At 33.8% G+C, this 19394-nt stretch overlaps 1 long non-coding RNA gene across 2 annotated transcripts in view; it reads right to left on the bottom strand.

The window, feature by feature from the left end:
* The window catches only part of LOC115292646, a 50524-nt gene that overhangs the window by 6044 nt on the left and 25086 nt on the right, over window positions 1–19394 (bottom strand). The window contains exons 3-4 of one of the 2 annotated variants that reach the window (XR_003909075.1): window positions 3533–3613; window positions 10–115 (exon numbers count right to left, since the gene is read on the bottom strand). This is a non-coding gene — a long non-coding RNA (uncharacterized LOC115292646). Of the gene's footprint in view, window positions 1–9; window positions 116–3532; window positions 3614–19394 lie in introns of those variants that run through there. The other variant, XR_003909074.1, reaches the window with a different exon arrangement.

Raw genomic sequence — 19394 nt, 5'->3', positions numbered from 1 at the left:
TATGTCAGTAAGACTTCATGGATAGGAAACAAGTTTTCTTCAGAAAAGAAAGAGATGTAAGGAATCACACTGTTTTTCAGAACTCTGCTGTGATTATTTAAGTTGCCAAGGGGAACTGAAACAAAAAAAATACAAATGACAATAATTCAGACACTTCTTGATTATTTTCCAGTGAAGAACAACCATGTTAGCACAGTATATAAATTTGAAAAATCAGGACTTGGAGTTAGTCATTTATCAGATTTTCAACAAATAGGTATTAAAAATATCTTTACTAACGTAGATAGGCAGGATGTAGTAAAACTGGTATTTCTGTAAAATCCTCAAGGTTGAATAGAACTTATCTTAATAAAGGAGGCAACTGGGATAATTATCTCCTATGACGTGGTACATATTTGATTGAACACATTAAGAAAATTCCTGTGTCTTAAAAGGTTTGATATCTCAAAGGAATATAAAGCCTCCACATATTATAGACTTACAGTAAAACAAATTGGTCAATCCTATCCACAACACTTGATAATAACAACAAAAACAAAAACAACAATAACAACATGCATTCTCTTCTGTTAGGTCTCAAGAGAAAAAAAGTTAAGTGTTTACTTATTCAATAGTTTATATTTTATGTAGGGACTATAGGAGATCAATAGTATATAATTTTTACTTACCTACTATATTTAATTTACTAAAGAGTTAACACATTCATGGTTTCCTGATGGCAATACTGTATCAATTAATTAATACTGTGTCATTAATAAATCAATATTGACAAGTGTTTGTCTATAATTTGATGCATGTGAGATTTTATCATGCCAAAAACAAAAACAAACAAACAAAAAAGCTAACAAGTCAGTCTGCCAGTTTTTGGATGCTGGAAAAAGTCATGAGATTTTCGGGTCAAAGACAGAGGACTTTGTAACTCATGGAACAACAAACATTGTGATGTTCATAATCACTGAAAATGGTTGTGTAGTGACCCAGGTAGACACTAAATACATAATAAGTTTGTGTTATAGTGGAGGAAAACCAGACTTCAATTAATAATTTAAAGTCTTAAATTAAGTCTTAATAAGTTAAGACTTTAAATATGAGTCTGCTAACAAACCTTTTGCTAGAAGGGAGATATTATCCTTATTATCTTGAACAGCAAACCCTTTGCCATGGAGACAACTATGTTCTTTTCTATGTAAGAGTTCTTGAACAATTATTTCAGAACAAAAGCTGTCAGTGTATCTGCTCATAAAAGTGTGGAAACATAAAGGACCTAAGGAAAATTGTCACACAACAATATCTATCACTCATTTATACATCGTCTTGTCTTCCAGTAAGTTTTCCTGTGAATACACCAGTTCACCACCCACATCGATAAGTCTGACTGATGGGCTGGGACAAAATTTGTTAATTTTTTCATGCAGCATTTAATTTTGGCTATTTTCAACAGAACTATGAAACAGGCTGAAACTAAGCTGCATTTTTTACCTCAGCCATATCACTCCAACATTCCAGCTGAGAAAACCATCAGATTCTACTTTAAAATCATCAGTCTCCAAACCATTAAAGTCTACCTTAAAAAAACCACATGGTTCCTCCTTATGTTTTGTATTGAACTTTCCATTTAGCCGAAGGCATTAATCTAGAAGCAGCAGAGTGCATTAGAAAATGCACAGACTCCACCTTTGCCTGAAAGAAGAAACTGTGGAACAAATTTATCATCCATAAAAACCCAGGCTAGTTAATTAAGGCTGATCTTAATGACTTTCAGGTCTGAAGTGATATTTCGTCACCGCTTGAGATTTTCTTATAACCTCTCTGTAGGTGCAAATATTTATGTTTTTGAAAAGGAGGCAGAATAATTCCTGCCACATAGAAAGGCAATCCCAATGACACACATAGTGACTCTAGAAACAAAATGTTGTTTATAATTGTTGGAGTCTTCCAGGTAGTACTTTATATCAGTTGGAGAACACAGGTTGATTGTTCTTCCAATGTGGTCTCTTGGTTAGATGGAAGTTAGGATTGCAGATTCATTTTGAATAACTGAGTATGGTTCTTGTTTTGGGGGGGACTGCCTGGTTAAGTGTTAAGATTCATCTGCTTGTCTAGGCCCCCACTGGGCAGCATTTATATGAATATTGGAATGATGTAGAAGAGAGATGGAGAAAAATTCCAGAAATATTCTCCATGGGAGCAGCAGGATCTCTGGCCAACTGGAGTCTTGGAAGAAATGGTTTTCTCCTATTTCTCCTTTTCTTCATGATATTCTCCTACAGAGCAGAAGTATTGATGGTCTTTGTTCTGCAGTATATAGTCAAGGGTATTTGAATGTCAAACTACCTTGGAAGGCAGGGACCATGTCTCTTCAGGTAGAGGAAGCAAAGAGAAATTTTGTTATCTAGGAGAATAAAGATGATTTTTCCTTTGGGGTCAAACGTTGGGCAGGTTTGTTAGTAGCATCCTTATAATATTGGTGATGCCCTAAACCCTGTTTTCTTCAGCTGTGATACAAATCTATTGTGTGTGTAGAAACCACTAGATTGCATCATTTGAGTCTGTGACACTTCCCATTGTGGGGAAAACCAAATGGGAAAAAGTGAATGCAAAGAGAATAAAGTGGCATTCAATAAAAGGACAGGATCAGGTGTGAACATGTTCATGATGTTTACTGTACCATAAGTGATTAAGTTCTCTGTTTCTGAACAAAAGAGCCCCATTCTTGGGTCATCATCCATTAAACTGGTTGGCTAGCATATTATCTTGCAAGCAGGGTAAAATCTCAGACCCTTCAGAGTTCTTAATAACATTTAGATTTTAGGATGAAAGATTATAAAAAAAGAATTTATTAGTTTTCTACCTGGATCCTGAAATTTATAGGTTAAAGAAATAAAAGCCAATTGTTTTTCTAATGCTGTTTTCCATTGGATCTATTTGATAATAAGAAATAAGAAAAGAGTGATATAAAACAGATCAATTGGATACATTGTCAGCAGTGGAAATAAAAACCTCATCAAGCCAAGTCTTGCCACTATCAAATTCAGTCTCCTTCTGAGAATCAAGTAGAAATTATCCTACACTTAAGTCCTTCCAGGCCTAATCTTAGATCCTATTCTTTCATGTTAACCCATATTCCCAAGACTTTTAAAATAGGTAAGTGGATGGATGGATGGATGGATGGATGGATAGATAAAAGATAGATAGATAGATAGATAGGAAGAAAGAAAGAAAGAAAGAAAGAAAAACTAGACTCTAAAGACCATCGAAAAATAATTGGTAAGTTTGCTCCTTTTGGATTCCTGTGGTATATTTTGATACTAGAATCTGAAAAAGTCAGTGTAACAATGTCCTTATAACCATAAATTCATATGCAAGACCTTCTCCTTTATATAATAAGCTATGTTATAAACAAATTATACATTTTTTCATGATAACCTTATATTTCCAGTATCTGTAGAGGAAATGAAAATTTCCCTTAGGGTAAAGTACCAAATGTAATTCAATAATAGTTGGTAGTTAAGAAAATACTCAGTGATTTTACCTTTTCAGAAATACCGCTGCATTTGAAAACATCAAGTTGAGTTTGTTGCAAGGCAGTAGAGATTCAGAATATAAATTATCACTGGAAGAAAGATGAAGTAGAAAAAAAATGAGTAGAAAGGTAAAGAAGTAGCTTTCAGTAAAAGGACAAATATAACTCAACATTTCTTTACAGACAAAAATTATTGGAGGTCCCTGATTATTTTATGTTGATGATATATCAATATCTATATTAAATTTTTAATGAGAAAAGGTTTAAATTTTTTCAATAATTTAAATATAAAAATAAAAATAAACCCACTATATAATCATATAATTTTATGAAAAGAACAATAACTTTCAAAATAAAAAAATGTTTTAATTGTGAGAATTGTGGCATTCTTTCAGACTTTTGCAAGTCTCCATAATGTTCAGCTTCATGGGAGGCAGCTGGATTCTCTTATTTGCCTCTGTATGTAAATAATAATCTGTTTTGTAATAAACTGTTATTTTCTGTGAGATGAAAATCCCACCTCACATGCATATATGATTTGTTCTCAGCTAACACTTTGAGAACTACTGTTTTAGGTTCTAATAATATTATCAAATTCATTGCTTTATGTTCAAATCTTTTAATTAGAAGAATCTGAGGTCCATAGAGGTGAATTTTTGAAGTTCCTATTAGAACAGGACTTTGAGGTCACATATTCTAGTATTTTTCTAATGCTTTTTCAAACATAATACACATAGCCAGAGACTTACATAGACTTCCTTCTTCATCTAATTAATAAATTATAATTTCACAAACTATAACACTGTCATTCCTCCTAGAACCTTGCTAAATTATCTCACAAAATTAGTAGTCAATCTTTACATCTGAAAGTGAAATTAATTTCTGACCCTAAACTGGATTCTACCATTTTATCATCTTTCCTTGCTTCCAATAAAGCACATTAAATTTACTTACTGTATTGATGCACTTCCCTATATAGCATTCATTCTATTATTGTTTTCAGAACCTGGACACCTTATGCCTTTCCTCCAAGTTTTAGAATCACTGAATTATTCACATTGTCTAAATCATTATTGAAATATTTCACTGGGCCACTGGGTGGCTTAGTCAGTTGAGCATCTGACTCTTGATTTTTGGTAAGGTCATAATCTCACAGTTCATGAGATGGAGCCCTACATACATCAGTCTCAATGCTGTCAGCATAGAACCTGATTTGGATTCTCTCCCCTTTTCTTCCTTCCCCTCCCACATATTCTCTCTCAAAAAAATTAAAAAATAATAGATAAATAAATAAGCTTAAAAAAAAGAAATGTTTTTTTATAGGCCCACACAACCTTGGAATCCAGGATGATTGTTTATATGATATCTACTCACAGAGTAGCTACCAAAACAGAAGAGATATGTAACATAAAGAACTAATTTAGTGATTACTTTACATACTAAAAGTAGTTATTTGTGATGCTTAGTGTGTGGCAGATATAGGGCTAAAAATAAAAGGTTTTAAAAGTTACCTGAAATATTTTGTTAATGACTCTATGAAGAGTTTTTTTTTTCTCATGGTTTTTCAGATGAGAAAACTGAACTAAGGGAAGGAAATAGCCTATTCATAACACAGTATGTGGTAAATCTACAAATTAACGCTAAGATACTGACTTCAGACCAAATTTACCATTATACTAACCTGTCTTCTAATAGAAAAATGAGTATCTTAAATTACTTACTTAATAGGCATTCACCTTATTTATCATCCTTATTCATTTTTCAATACTAATGTCCTTACTGTTTGTCCATCTAAAACTACAGGTGGCTCCATTTGTTTCTGTTATCATAAAAAAAAAAAAACCTTATATACTCTAGTTTAAAATCAGCAAGAAAATTGAGATAATAGAATCTCAGAGTGCCTTAATGAACTCTTCTTAATTTATTTCTTTTATTTTACTTTTTTACCATTTATTCATTTTTGAGAGAGAGCAGGAGTGAGAGAGAATGACACAGAGAGAGAGAGAGAGAGAGAGAGAGAGAGCGCGCGCGCACGTGCCAGAGCTTGAGTGGGGGAAGGGCAGAGAAAGACAGAATCAGGTTCCAGGCTCTGAGCTGTCAACTCAGAGCCCAATGTGGGTCTTGAACTCAGGGACCATGAGATCATGACCTGAGCTGAAGTCAGATACTCAACCAACTCAGCCACCCAGGTGCCCCATTTTATTTCTAATAATGTGTTTAGTCAAGTTAGAAACACTGAACTTTAGAGAAAGGATAATACATTGGGCACATTGAAAAATATTCATTTGGGGAATTAATTTACAATGTTGAAAACATAATTACAGACTGATTGAAATACATTCTTTTCTCTTATGGACGTTTATTTTTAATTTATTTTGTGATTATATTCTGATTACACTCTCTTTCTAAAGGAAATAAGATCTGAAGTGCCTTGTATTGTGTTCATTACATATATATATATATATATATGTATATATATATATATGTTGTAGATTTGATGTGTACTTGAAGCTATTGTACTTTCTCTCTTCAATTTCTATTTTAAGTTCATTGTATTTTGGAGAAAACAAAAACAAAAAACAAAAAAAATGAAGATGGACACTGTTTTGCAAATTAGTCCCTAAATGATGAGAGCTTATGTAGTGTCATGAATGTTATATCTTCTGTGAAAGCTTTACTTTTAATAAAATTACTAATGCAATTATGTGAATCATAGAGAAAACATAACACACATCTGCAATTCATAGCTATCTTGCAGTGATTTCTTCTTGCCATTAATACTGATAATCAAGAGTAAATTATTATTTTGTAGGTCATTTAATTTATTAGACAGTGGAGAAGATATAAATAATAAAAGCATATGTCCTATTTTTTAGATTGAATTCTCCCACAGCCTATACTTTTCTGTACTACACATACATAAATCACTTCGCATGCAGCATTTGGACTTTTATCCTTTGAGCAATGAATGTTTTACACTAAGACATCATGTTGGCACTTGACAGCGGATTCCCCCATACACATTTGACTTTCTTTTTTTTTAATGTTTTATTTTTGATACAGAGAGAGACAGAGCATGAGGGGGGGAGGAGCAGAGAGAGAAGGAGACACAGAACCGGAAGCAGGCTCCAGGCTCTGAGCTAGCTGTCAGCATAGAGCCTGATGCAGGGCTCAAACCCACGAACGTGAGATCTGACCTGAGCCGAAGTCGGAGGCTTAACTGACTGAGCCACCCAGGCGCCCCCACATTTGATTTTCTTACACAATACTAGGGAATATGTATGGATGAGAGTGTATACATTTACAGAAAATAATATACTATGTAGTACATGATAAGTGTGTTTGGTCTTAACAAACAAACTAAATATCACTAAGAGCTAAAGTGTTCAGGAAATGATTTGAAAAGCTGCTAGGTTGACCCTATTGAAGACTGAGAAAATCTAAGGTATTCTGAGGAAAGTAAACAACAAATAAAATGAGAATAGAATGTGGAAATAAATGGCAGACAGGATTTTAAAATGGGGGAAACAACATCTCAGAATGGGTAAAATAAAAAAGACAAGAAATAGCAAGTGTTGGTGAAGACAAAGGAAATTTCTTGCACTGTTGGGGAAGATGTAGATTGGTATGGTCTCTATGGAAAACAGTTTGGAGGGACTCTTGGGTGGCTCAGTTGGTTAAGCATCCATCTCTTGATTTAGGTTCAGGTCATGATCTCATAGTCATGGGATCGAGCCCTGAGTCAAGCTCCATACCAATTGTATGAGCCTACATGGAATTCTTTCTCTCTCTCTTTGTCTGTCACTCCCCCACTCACGAATATGCACATGCTTGCTCTCTCTTTCTCTCTCTCTCTTTCTCTCTCTTCCTCTCTTTAAAAGTAAGTGAATAAACATTAAAAAAAGAAAACAATTTGGAGATTCCATAAAAAGTTAAAATTAGAAATACCATATGATTCAATAATTCCACTACTATTTACCTGAAGAAAACAAAAACACTAATTCAAAAAGATTTATGCACTCCTATGTTTATTGTAATATTATATATAATAGCCAAGATAAGGAAGCAACCTCAGTGTCCATCAATAGATGAATAGATAAAGGTGGATACATAGTGTGTATATGCACATATACAGCCATAAAAACAGATGAGATCTTGTCATTTATGTCAACATGGATGTATCTAGAGGGCATTATGCTAAATGAAATAAGTCAGACAGAGTAAGACAAATACCATATAACATCACTCTAATGTGGAATCTAAAAAATGAATAGGCAAAAATTTTTAAAAAAGAATGATACCTATAAATACAGAAAACAATCTTACAGTTTCCAGAGAGAAGGGAGATGGAAAGATGGTGAAATGGGTAAAGGGGATTGGGAGATACAGGTTTCCAGTAATAGAATGACTAAGTCATGGGAATAAAAGGCAAAGCATAGGGAATATATTCAATGATATTATAATAGTGTTGTATGGTAACAGATTATAACTACACTTGTGGTGAGCATAGCTTAATGTATAGAAAGATCACTATGTTATACACCTGAAACTAATGTAACATTGTGTGTCAATTATACTAAAAAACTCAAATTTATTTTAAAAAGTGGAGAAAACAAGGAAATCCATACCTACTATTTTTTCATAATAAAATAGATTTAATAATTTTCTTTGATTATCAATCTTGCTTTTGTAAACAAGAAAAATTAAAATCACCAAATGTACAGAGCCATGCAGAAGAAAGTAAAGTTATTTTTAAGCCTACTCCCTGTGGATAACCACTGTCAACATTTTGCAGTACATCCTGCTTGACTTGCACTTTGTTCCCTGTAGGACCAGAGTTGATAACTCAATGAAGAAAAAATACTATAGTGTAGGGCATACACTCTGAATACCTTACCATCCCCCTGAAGCCAAGTAACCACATGGGAGGCCAGCAGGGAAATATCTTAAGCCTGTATCATATGTCTGTATTTTTCTTGAAGACGTACACAGATTTCAGAAAGCTTTCTTACATTTTCATTTTTTCACAATTTTAGCCACTTTCAAAATTTTTAAATGTGGGAAGATAAGGGGTGCGTCGTCAGAGGAGGAATCAAAATCTCTTCCTCAAATCTATGGATAAAATTCTGCAGTCTTTTTATTATTCCTTTCCTTTATTCATCATTTATGCTTACATATGCTTTTGGTGACTTGGGACTTACTTGACATGTTAGCTCTTAAAATATAGTATGATTCCTCCCTTTTCATCAGATAGTTTTAATTATATGATATTATACATCAGCTAGGAGAAATGTTTAAAATTTTCCAAGGACCCAGAGATGTGCAAGTTATAAATAAATAATTCTGTTTAATGGAAGACAAGAGAGGACAAGAGATTATTACCTGATTCAGGTGCATTTACAGGACCACAAAAATACACATGAATACACGAACACGTAACTACACATTTACATACATTTTTTCATTCTATACCTTCTTTATTTGCCTTTACAGTTCAATAAATATAAATTTGGGACACTCCAATTTAATTGATACTTCTAACAATGTCACATATTTGTCTTTCCACATTATAAATCTTACTATGATAAAATATATTGTAATTTGAACCATTATATCATAATTTTCCAAAGATAAATGGTTGGATGTAATTTGTTATGTCAAAGTCTTAGATTAGTTTAGGATTTTTGAAATAAATTATAAAATTCTTTACCAAAAATAGTACCAGTTATCATTCACTCAATACATACAAGACTGTGATTTTCTTCAGCCTCACCAAGAATGAGTACTCTTGTTTCTTAATATTACTTACCTGAAAAGAAATATTTAAATGCTTTTTAAAAAATATGAATCGTTATTTGTTCACAGTGTTGTTTATATTACTTGTTAATTAGAAGAACCCTAAAGGTCTAACAGTATAGAAGTGCATATATAATTTTCAATGTAAGTGTATAATGGAATATTATACAATCACTACAAATCCTGACTGTGAAGCATACTGAGTGTTAGTAAACTTTCTCACATCAATGGAAAAGAGATTATCCAAGTCATTATCAATAATAAATGTATGCATATATATGCTTACCATGCAGCATCTACATATCACCTACGGAAGGAACTATACCAGTTTGTTATCTAGATAATAACACTAACCCCTTATAGACCCATTACTAAACCCACTATGTCAGCTGGCTACCTGCTGGTTTTGGAAACACATGACACTGGCTGGAGAATGAAATGTGAGAGAGGGAGAAACAAGTATTTCTCCAGGACTCTCTTGGACTCAACTGGCATCTCTAGCAGTGGTCACATCTCTTCTGAGTTTCTAGGTGGGCCGTCCTACATGGGTTCCAGCTTTTCCTAGGGCACCTCAGCCTTGTGAGCCACTAACACTTATTCTTCCTTTTGTGTCTCCAGCCTGACAGTGGCATTGACTCCAGGCTGTTGAGAATCTCTCAGTTTCTACTCTATCTTTTATGGTATCTACATTCCTCTATCATTGTAGGCCCCTGCATTTTCTTTATTGTAATCATGTGATATCATTTCTATTTTCCTGATTAAGCCTTGATTAGATACACTGTTCATGGAATTAATATGATCGGGTATTTTCAAGTATGCCATTTAAGTCATTTCTTATGAATTTGTTAGATGCACAGTACAGAGATGAAAAAAAAAATCCCAGACAGATTAAGTGACTTCTTTAGAACACATGGTTAAGGGGTAGCAGCCCCCTGATTTGAGGATGAGGCCCTTTGGGTCCAGCACCATAAGCCTGAGGAGTGGAATAGGTCTGCAGAGATGAGTTAGACCAGACTGTGGAGGCCTCGGGTACCACACTGAATACTACATAAATAATTGGTGACCTTTTATTTTTTTGTTTTTAGCATTCATTTCTTAGAAATTATGTTGGCAATTATCTGGTCATTTGTGAAACATATTTTACCACTAAGTTCTTAATGCTGAATTATGGCTCATCTCTATGGTGTTTTCTTCCACAACATTCTTCTTGAATCTCATGTGTGCGTATTTCCAAATAAGAATAACAGATATAGCATCTATGATAATCACAGTGAAGATTCTATGTTGAACAGTTATTTCACTACCTGTTTTTATTTGACTTTCAGGTAATATACTTTTCTTATGTTGTCAATATTTCCACATTTCAAATGTGCCATTTAACGATTGGGCCTCACAGGAGGGAAGTGTTTCGGAGAAATCTATATCACATCTAAAAATTTTTGGGATGCTTTTTTATTAACTTCAAGTAGTTATTTCCTAAATTTAATAGGTTCAAGTTATCCTATAAGAACTTAATATATTTGTGGTTTAATATATATAATCAAGTATAACTTTTACTTCATTGAACAATAAACATATTTATTGGAAAGTTTCTGTAGCAATTATCAGTATCTTCCTGAATTTTAAAGAGCTTTGAAATAAGGCACCATAAAACAAACAAAAAAAAATCCCTCTACCCACAAAAACAAACAAAAAATTAAAAATGTAGTTTTACATGACTACACTGTATAGAGTTCACTTGGGAATTTTTATCCTGAGAAGCCAAGAAGATGAAATATTGTTCTTTGATCTCACTACAGTTAGAAGTGAGGCAGAACAATGAACCCTGTCTTCATTTAAAACAGGAAAAGAGGGGCTCTTTTCTCAAGGGAACACGACCAGGCAATATGAACAAACCCTCTAGAACTTCTGCTGCTGAAATGAAAGAGATTTATCCTAAACCCAGTGTATTCTACCTCATGCCCAAAGCACAACTGCCCAATTCTCAAATCAGGCGGCCATGCTAACATAGAGGAAGAACCAAGGAACTCACTTGTGTCACACATGAAGAAAGGCGAAGATGAAATGCATTTGCATCTTTTAACTGGTGTGTGCCCACAGTGCCTCTTGTCTGCCTTTGTATATACCATTTCTTCAAGCAATAAAGAGTTCTTTTTTTTTTATCAGTTGCATCTTATGAAATAAATAGGATTCTACTTTCATTTTTCAAGCCTCACCCTAGTAAAAAAATGGCACTGAAAAGGCCAATTTTCACCCACCCCCTTGCCGCTGACTTATTTTTTAAATGTAAATTGGCAAAGGAAAAAATACTTTATTTTTGATTGGAAAAAGAATGAGTTTGGCATTTTGATACAATAAAGTTAAAGCTTTCAATGAGTTGTGTATCTCATCAAGATTAATCAAGCGTTTCTAATATGCATGGCCCAATCAAAGTTCCTCCTTGGTCTAAATAATTTTAATTAAGCAATTCTACCTTCTGTAGCGGTCATTACCAGGAGATAATTGACTGAATCAGTAATGAAGCATTCGGTGGATGCTAAACAAACAGCAAGGTTAATTATCTGGCAGTGCTGTCTGTTTTGGAAGTGCGGCACTGGCCTTCCAAGTTTCCTAATCCCCTGCAGCACCTCTTAGTAAATTATAATAATCCTCATTCAAATATATTGTGCAACTGCAATTGCTATGCACCACCCAGGGTCAGATCAAGTGATCGAGAACCTCATTTAAATATAATAATGGTGAAGTGTGCTTTTAAAATTAGCCTATTTCTTTTAGGCAGCATGTTTCCTTTCAATTATTTAATTGTCCCTTCAATTTTAAATTTTGGAATAACTTTCCAAATTCTACAGCTTAGTACCAACAAAGCTGACAGCAAAGATATATTTTGCTTGGAGACATAGTCCAGAAGGTTTATATGATATAATATATAATCCTAGAATTTATCTGATATTTTTATATTCACTCAGCTATTGTTTTTAGTCTTCTTCCCACATTGCCAATAAATCTGTCTGTCCTGGGTTACCTGATAGATCATATTGTTTTCAGTAGCACACAATTGAATAGAGCATTTAGGTGGATTTTGTCGTTAATTATGTTCACTTAATTGTGTGCTTTAGATAAGTAATAAATTAATAGTGATTTTGTAAATGTTTTTAGAGAGCAAAAACTGGTATTTGAAATTCATATCAAAACAATTTCTTTTCAAGATAAGAATGAATATTAATAAAAATAATATTGAGCTAAGATTATTTGCTCTTTAACCTAAAGAAATGTCAAAGTCTTTCTTTTTTATTATATTTGCTAAGACTCCGACCTTAATCTTTAAACTATTTTCCTAGATTACTGGCTTCCTCTGTTTTTAAATTTTCTAAACTCTTGTAGAATTTTGGACACTGTAATTGGATTATTATCTAAATATACTAAAATGTAACTAGAAGATAGCTAAATTCTTATTAGGAGGCATTCAATAATTACTGCAGTCTTTTCCTCTTTTCTCTGAATGTAAAAGTCAAAGTAATATATGTACTTTGTAGAAATGTTGAACATAAAAGCAATGCTAGAAAGGTATTCATAGGACTATACTTGAAATATTATACTTTAAGTATCTTGTCTTTTGAGAATAAATGAGTTAATATACAGCATCCAACATATAGTGAGTCACTATATGTGCTGATTACCTATCAATGCTATAATTATTTCACTTACAATGCAAGAGTCAGAGCACAATGTGAAGATTGCAAAAGATTATACTTTTAAATTTCATACAGTTTCACAAATTTTAACCTGGTATAAACGTCGTATATAGACATGAATACATGAATTACATTAGTTTCAGTTAGTTTTGGAAATATTTCCACGGAGCTGATTTCTTGGTGATCTGAAAGCTAAAAGAAACAGTTTTGTTTACAAAAATAAAAAATAGTGCATCACTGTGGACTTTGCTGGAATCCCTTTGGTAGTCAACTCAACATGATATAGATTTTTTTTCTTATGGGAGTTAAAGAATAACCTGGCATTTGAAATAACAAATAACAAAAAATCCAAACCTTTACTACAAAAATGGTATGGCTAGTTTTCTGAGCTGGAGATGAATGAAGAAAAGATTCTTACAGCTGCAATGAAGAGAATTCCTGTGATATTTGAGAGAAGACTTTTCTCCTTTTGAACATGTTTTCTTTTCTAGGGAAAAAAAAAGATTTCCTGTGGCACTTTTTTGCCACTGGCCCATCTTCACAAGTGTAAATAAACAGGAAATCTGACACAGTAAAGAACAATAATAAAGTCTCCCAAGATATCTTGAGTGTTTCTCAGCTATAATGGAAAGCACAGACAGAAGAAATCAGAAGGAACAGGGGCATTTTTAGTATCCGCTAAGTCAAAAGTATAAATTATATATTGGTTAAATTTATTTAAAAGATTTATAATAATAAGATAAAATATTATTCAAACTTGTATTTTAATTATGTCTTCAATATATCTTACAGGATTTTGTTCTGTCTCTGTTTCTCTTTTTAAATCTATATAGAGCGTCATCTTGAGTTGCGTGCATGTTGCTCTTCGTAGCAGGACATCAGCAGATGCCTTTTTACCTGATATAGTGAGGGTTTTCGTATCTTAACCAAGTTCATTCCTGCAAATTTTCTCTGAGGAGTAGTGGCAATTTCAATTTAATAAGCTTTAAGAAATACATATTTTGGCGAGGCAGTCTCATCAAAATCATATCCATCAAAATTAACAAAAATATTTTTGTTAAACTGGCAGCACACACAGTAAATGTTAGAAAATCTAGTTCTGAGTTGATTCATAAATCATTTGAAATATGACCCCATTATTAAAATTTAATTTTAATTAATTAAAAATTAATTTGATGCTTTGTATTCTATATTTTCTTCCTCTTCCAAATATGTAATGTTTTAAATTCAACTTCCTACATTTCACTCCTCGAAAAATCATTCCACACAGAATATCTCAGACTACATATATTCTCTATCTTTCCTATGATTCAGGAGTTTGAGATAGGCTAAATTAGAGTCATCAGAATAATTTTCGTTGGAGATGGACTTGGCCATCAATATACATTCATTTTTACATACATCAGTGTTAAATTTGGGAAGACGTTATTTTGCAAAATTTTGAAGAAGATCTATACAGTTCATGTTTTTCAAATCAATTCACATAGAAAACCAAGTACAATTAATCCTTAAATAACCAAATCATTTTAAAAATTTAAATAAAAAACACAAGAATTCTTAAAAGAATCAAAATTGGAGTGCTGGGTGGCTCAGTCAGTTAAGCATCCAATATCGGTTCAGGTCATGATCTCACCCTCCGTGAGGGCCCACGTGGGGCTCTGTGCTGGCAGCTTAGGGCCTGAATCCTGCTTCAGATTCTGTGTCTCCCTCTCTATCTACCCCTCCTCCATTCATGCTCTCTTTCTCCTCTCAAAAAGAGGCATTAAAAAAATAAAATGATCAAAATTAATATAGGCTATAGGAATTCCAACCACACAAATCAAACTAATAAAATTTGAAGTGCAGAAAAACTACATTTTACACAATAAGACCATGGAAAACACAGGTTTTTATGGTATCCTATCTGACTATGTCCCCAGCCCTGTCCTGTGGCACCAGGAAAACCTCTCACAGGGTCTCTTTCTCTGGAGACTGGTGAGTAAGCAATAATTTTCTCTGAGTAACTTCAGGGAAGAAGACAACCACTCAACAACTAGCACCAACATCACCAAGAAGGGAAAGATGGAGAATGCAGGATAGAAAAAGGCTTAGAAGAGAAATAACCAAGTCAAACTACCCAGACTCATGAAAGTGATGAGACAATGGTTGTAACTCTCTGTTTTTGCTATGTAAATGCATATTACCATCCTCAGTTCCCAGATCAGAATTTAAGAAATGCTCAGAATTGTGCTCATTTATGTGGACCCCTGTAACACAGGCACACCATACACACATGTGCACACACACTCACACATGCATGCACATCCACACAAACAACATAAAAGCATTGCTTCCAAATGTCTGCACTTGGCCAGTGCTTCAGAATACATATCTGCTAGAAAAAATATTACTGGTTTTAATCCCAAGAAAATGACAAATCTTGATAAACCTAGCCAAAGCATATATACTTTTTAACCGTATTGATATTTTGTAATGGCTTCTGATAAGAATTAATGCATATTTCTCTTTTTAAAATAATTTTTGATTCAAACTCACAAACTGTGAGGTCATGACCTGAGCCAAAGTTGAACACTTAACTAAGCCACCCAGGCACTCCAATGTATATTTCTATTTTTCTAAATACAGAAGCAGTGATTCCCAAATTCATTATTGTACCAAAATAGATATAATTTACTTTTCTACAGGTTCTTTCAGTCTTTCAGCCATTTTATAGATATTTGGAATCTCTTTTAGATTTAATTCCAGAAGAGAAACACAATGAGTTTTCAGTTTTGATTCCAAAATTTTATATTAGTCATACTAACTGGCTGACTTATTTGAAAAATTTTCTCCCCCACACTGAATTCAATAAAAATGATAAATGCTTCCAGTAGAACTTATTATTATTATTATTGTTTTGTAGTTGACTGCTGACTGACCATGAGCTGGACCCAGACGGAGGCCCCTTTATCCTTTCCCTGTCTTTGCTTCTCGCATTTCCAGACAGGTCGAAGGACAGGGAACTGTGGCAGTGGCATGGTGTTGAGAAGACCTGCGCCACATTATCAGTGACTGAAGCCAGTTAAGGCCGCTTCATGCACTTTTCAGATTTGGCGGGCAGGTGCAGAGGTGCAGTCATCTTATTCCCGCCCAAGATAAGCATCATGTATAAGTCCCTTTCCTTATTAAAACTGCCACTTACCAACCTGGACAGACCTGCCTCTGTCTTTGGTCTCTCCCTGCATTCATGTGCCAGGACAGTTTCAGATTTCACCTGGAATGCTGCTGAGAAGGTTTTGAACCAACAGAAATGTTAAGAAACATAAAATTTTAAAAAACGTTTCAGAGAAAGACAAATACCATATGATTTTACTCATATGTGAAATTTAAGAAACAGGACAAATGAACATTGGGGAAAAAAGAGAAACACAATCGACAAACCATAAAACATACTCTTAACTATAGAGAACAAACGGAGGGTTACTGAAGGGATGGAGGGAGGTGGGTGGGAGACGGGCTAAATGGATTATGAGCATTAAAGGGGGTACTTGGTGTGATGAGCATTGGGTGTTGTATATAAGCGAGGAATCAAAATTCACCTCTGAAACTAATATTACACTGTATGTTAACTAACAAATTTAAATAAAAACTTTAAACTACAAAAAATAATGAAATCAATTACTAAAAAGTTTCAAAAACAAATTCAATCTTTTACTACTTAAAAGAAGGAAATTTCTTTTACCTTTTTTTGGATAGTTGTCATGGCTACGAGGAAAAAGCAAAATTTGCTTTATTATTTCTCTGCTGTGTAAAAATTCCTTTATGTTTTCTCCTGTATTACATTACTTGTGGTACATGAACTGTGAGCTATGCAGTTATAAATATATCAAATAAAGAATTAATATTTTCTAAATTATAGTGTGCAGATTATATTGATTAAACTTTTAATTTTCATTAATCTTGTTCTCTGTCCTAGCTAGCTGTGACCTGGCTTACACTAGAGATAGTCCAAATCATTGCAGTTAATGCAGTTTTGGAAGGCATATTATAAACCAAGTTATTTTCACTCAAGAAATGTGTTTGTATTAATTTTTTTATTTGAACATCTCAATTGTTCAGTTTATTCCTAAATATTATTTTCATACCTATCATGTACCAGTAGCTGGTACTGAAATACCAATTCTTAAATACATTATGATACAGTGCAGAAAGCAAAGCTCATATTATAAAAAGATACAAGAAGATAATTGAGAGAATGCTTAAGTGTGCTGGCCTTGTATAGACGTGTGATGAACGCAGTGTGATGAGTGGGAGTTAAGAAGATGGACGCAATCTTCTTATGGAAGAAGTTTGCATCTGCCTGTGGTTAGAGAAAGTTGATTGGAAGGAGCATTATCTAGAATTTAGCAGGCAACTTAGACTACATACACAATGGCACAAAGGTGTGAAATAAAAGAGTAAAAGAGCATCTTCTGGAAACTCTATATTGTTGATACAGTTAGCACATATGGAGAAAGTAGCATTTTTTTTAAATTGGAAATGGAGAAACAGTTAGGGGCAAGATAATTAAAAGCTCTGTAAGTGACTAAGTAGTTTGGATCTTAGGAAGACATGGTCTTCTTTAATTCTGGCAGGCTGAGAGATGCAGCTAGTTATTGCTGTCATTTACTTATTTATTTGTTTGTTTATTTATTTGTTTTTACCCTGAGAACTTGCTGAACCCATTTTATTAGCTTATTTATTTTTATTATTTTTTAAATTTATATCCAGGTTAGTTAACATATAGTGCAACAATGGTTTCAGAAGTAGATTCCTTAATGCCTCTTACCCATTAAGGCCATGTCTCCTCCCACAATGCCCCCAGTAACCTTTGTTTGCTCTCCATATTTAAGAGTCTCTTATGTTTTGTCCCCCTCCCTGTTTTTATTTTTTTTCTTCCCATCCCTTACGTTCAGCTGTTTTATATCTTAAAGTCCTCATATGAATGAAGTCATATATTTGTCTTTGACTCACTAATTTCATTTAGCATAATACCCTCTAGTTCCATCCACATAGTTGCAAATGATAAGGTGTCCTTCTTTATTGCCAAGTAATATTCCATTATATATATACCATATCTTCTTTGTCCATTCATCCAACAATGGACAATTTGGGCTCTCTCCATACTTTGGCTATTGCTGATAGTGCTGCCATAAACATTTGGGTGCATGTGCCCCTTCAATGGAGCATACCTATATCCCTTGGATAAATACCTAGTAGTGCAATTGCTGGGTTGTTCGGTAGTTGTATTTTTAATATTTTGAGGAACCTCCATACTGTTTTCCAGAGTGATTGCACCAGTTTGCATTCCCACCAGCAGTGAAAAAGAGATTCTCTTTCTGTGCACGCTTGCCAACATCTGTTGTTGCCTGACTTGTTGATTTTAGCCATTCTGATGGGTGTGAGGTGGTATCTCATTGTAGTTTTGATTTGTATTTCCTTGATGATGAGTGATTTGAGCGTTTTTTTTTTTTTTCCTGTGTCTGTTGGCCATCTGGATGTCTTCTCTGGAAACTGTCTATTCTATTCATGTATTTTGCCCATTTCTTTACTGGATTATTTATTTTTTGGGTGTTGAGTTTGGTAAGTTCTTTATAGATTTTGGATCCTAACCCTTTTTCTGATATGTCATTTGCAAATATCTTCTCCCATTCTGTCAGTTACCTCTTAGTTTTGCTGATTGTTTCCTTCACTGTCCAGAAGCTTTTTAGTTTGATGAGTTCCCAATTACCGCTGTTATTTATCTCTGGGTTGGCCCACAGCTTGTTTGCTTGCTTACTTATTTGATTTGGAGGGTTTTCAACACTTACAACATGAATGAAGTAGCTTTGTATTTTACATTTCCTCTATTGGATAACAGCCACGGGTTCTGTTTTACTGACTCAACATTGACCAATATGGACTATTAATAATAATGTCACTATGAACATTCTTGTGAATGCTTCATGGTGCACATATTAAAGAGTTTACTAAAACTGCATGTCCAGTACAACACACACTGGCCACATATAGCTAGTAATTAATTAAAACGTGGTTGTTACAATCCAGGTGTGCTCTAAGTATAAAATAGACACTTGATTTTGAAAGTAGTACCAAAAAATAATATCTCATAAATAATTTTATATATTTGTTTTGTATATATTTGTATATATTGTTTGTTGGAGTCCAGCTCCAGCAGGTCCAGGGCTCCCTGAAGGATGGACGGTGTTGGCAAAAGGGAATGAGAGGGCCTCAGCTTCTTTCTGATCACCAAGCAGGCATCTCTGCACTGACAGGAGAGTCAGCTTTATTTATTGAAAAAAATGTATGGGGTACAAAACAGAAGTGGCAATTGCCTTAGACAATGATTTCTGATGACAAATTCT

Source organism: Suricata suricatta, chromosome 5 (genome assembly GCF_006229205.1).
Source record: "Suricata suricatta isolate VVHF042 chromosome 5, meerkat_22Aug2017_6uvM2_HiC, whole genome shotgun sequence".
Lineage (NCBI taxonomy): Eukaryota > Metazoa > Chordata > Mammalia > Carnivora > Herpestidae > Suricata > Suricata suricatta.
The sequence above is the reverse complement of the archived record's forward strand: the minus strand, read 5'-3'. Positions and strand labels throughout refer to the sequence as shown.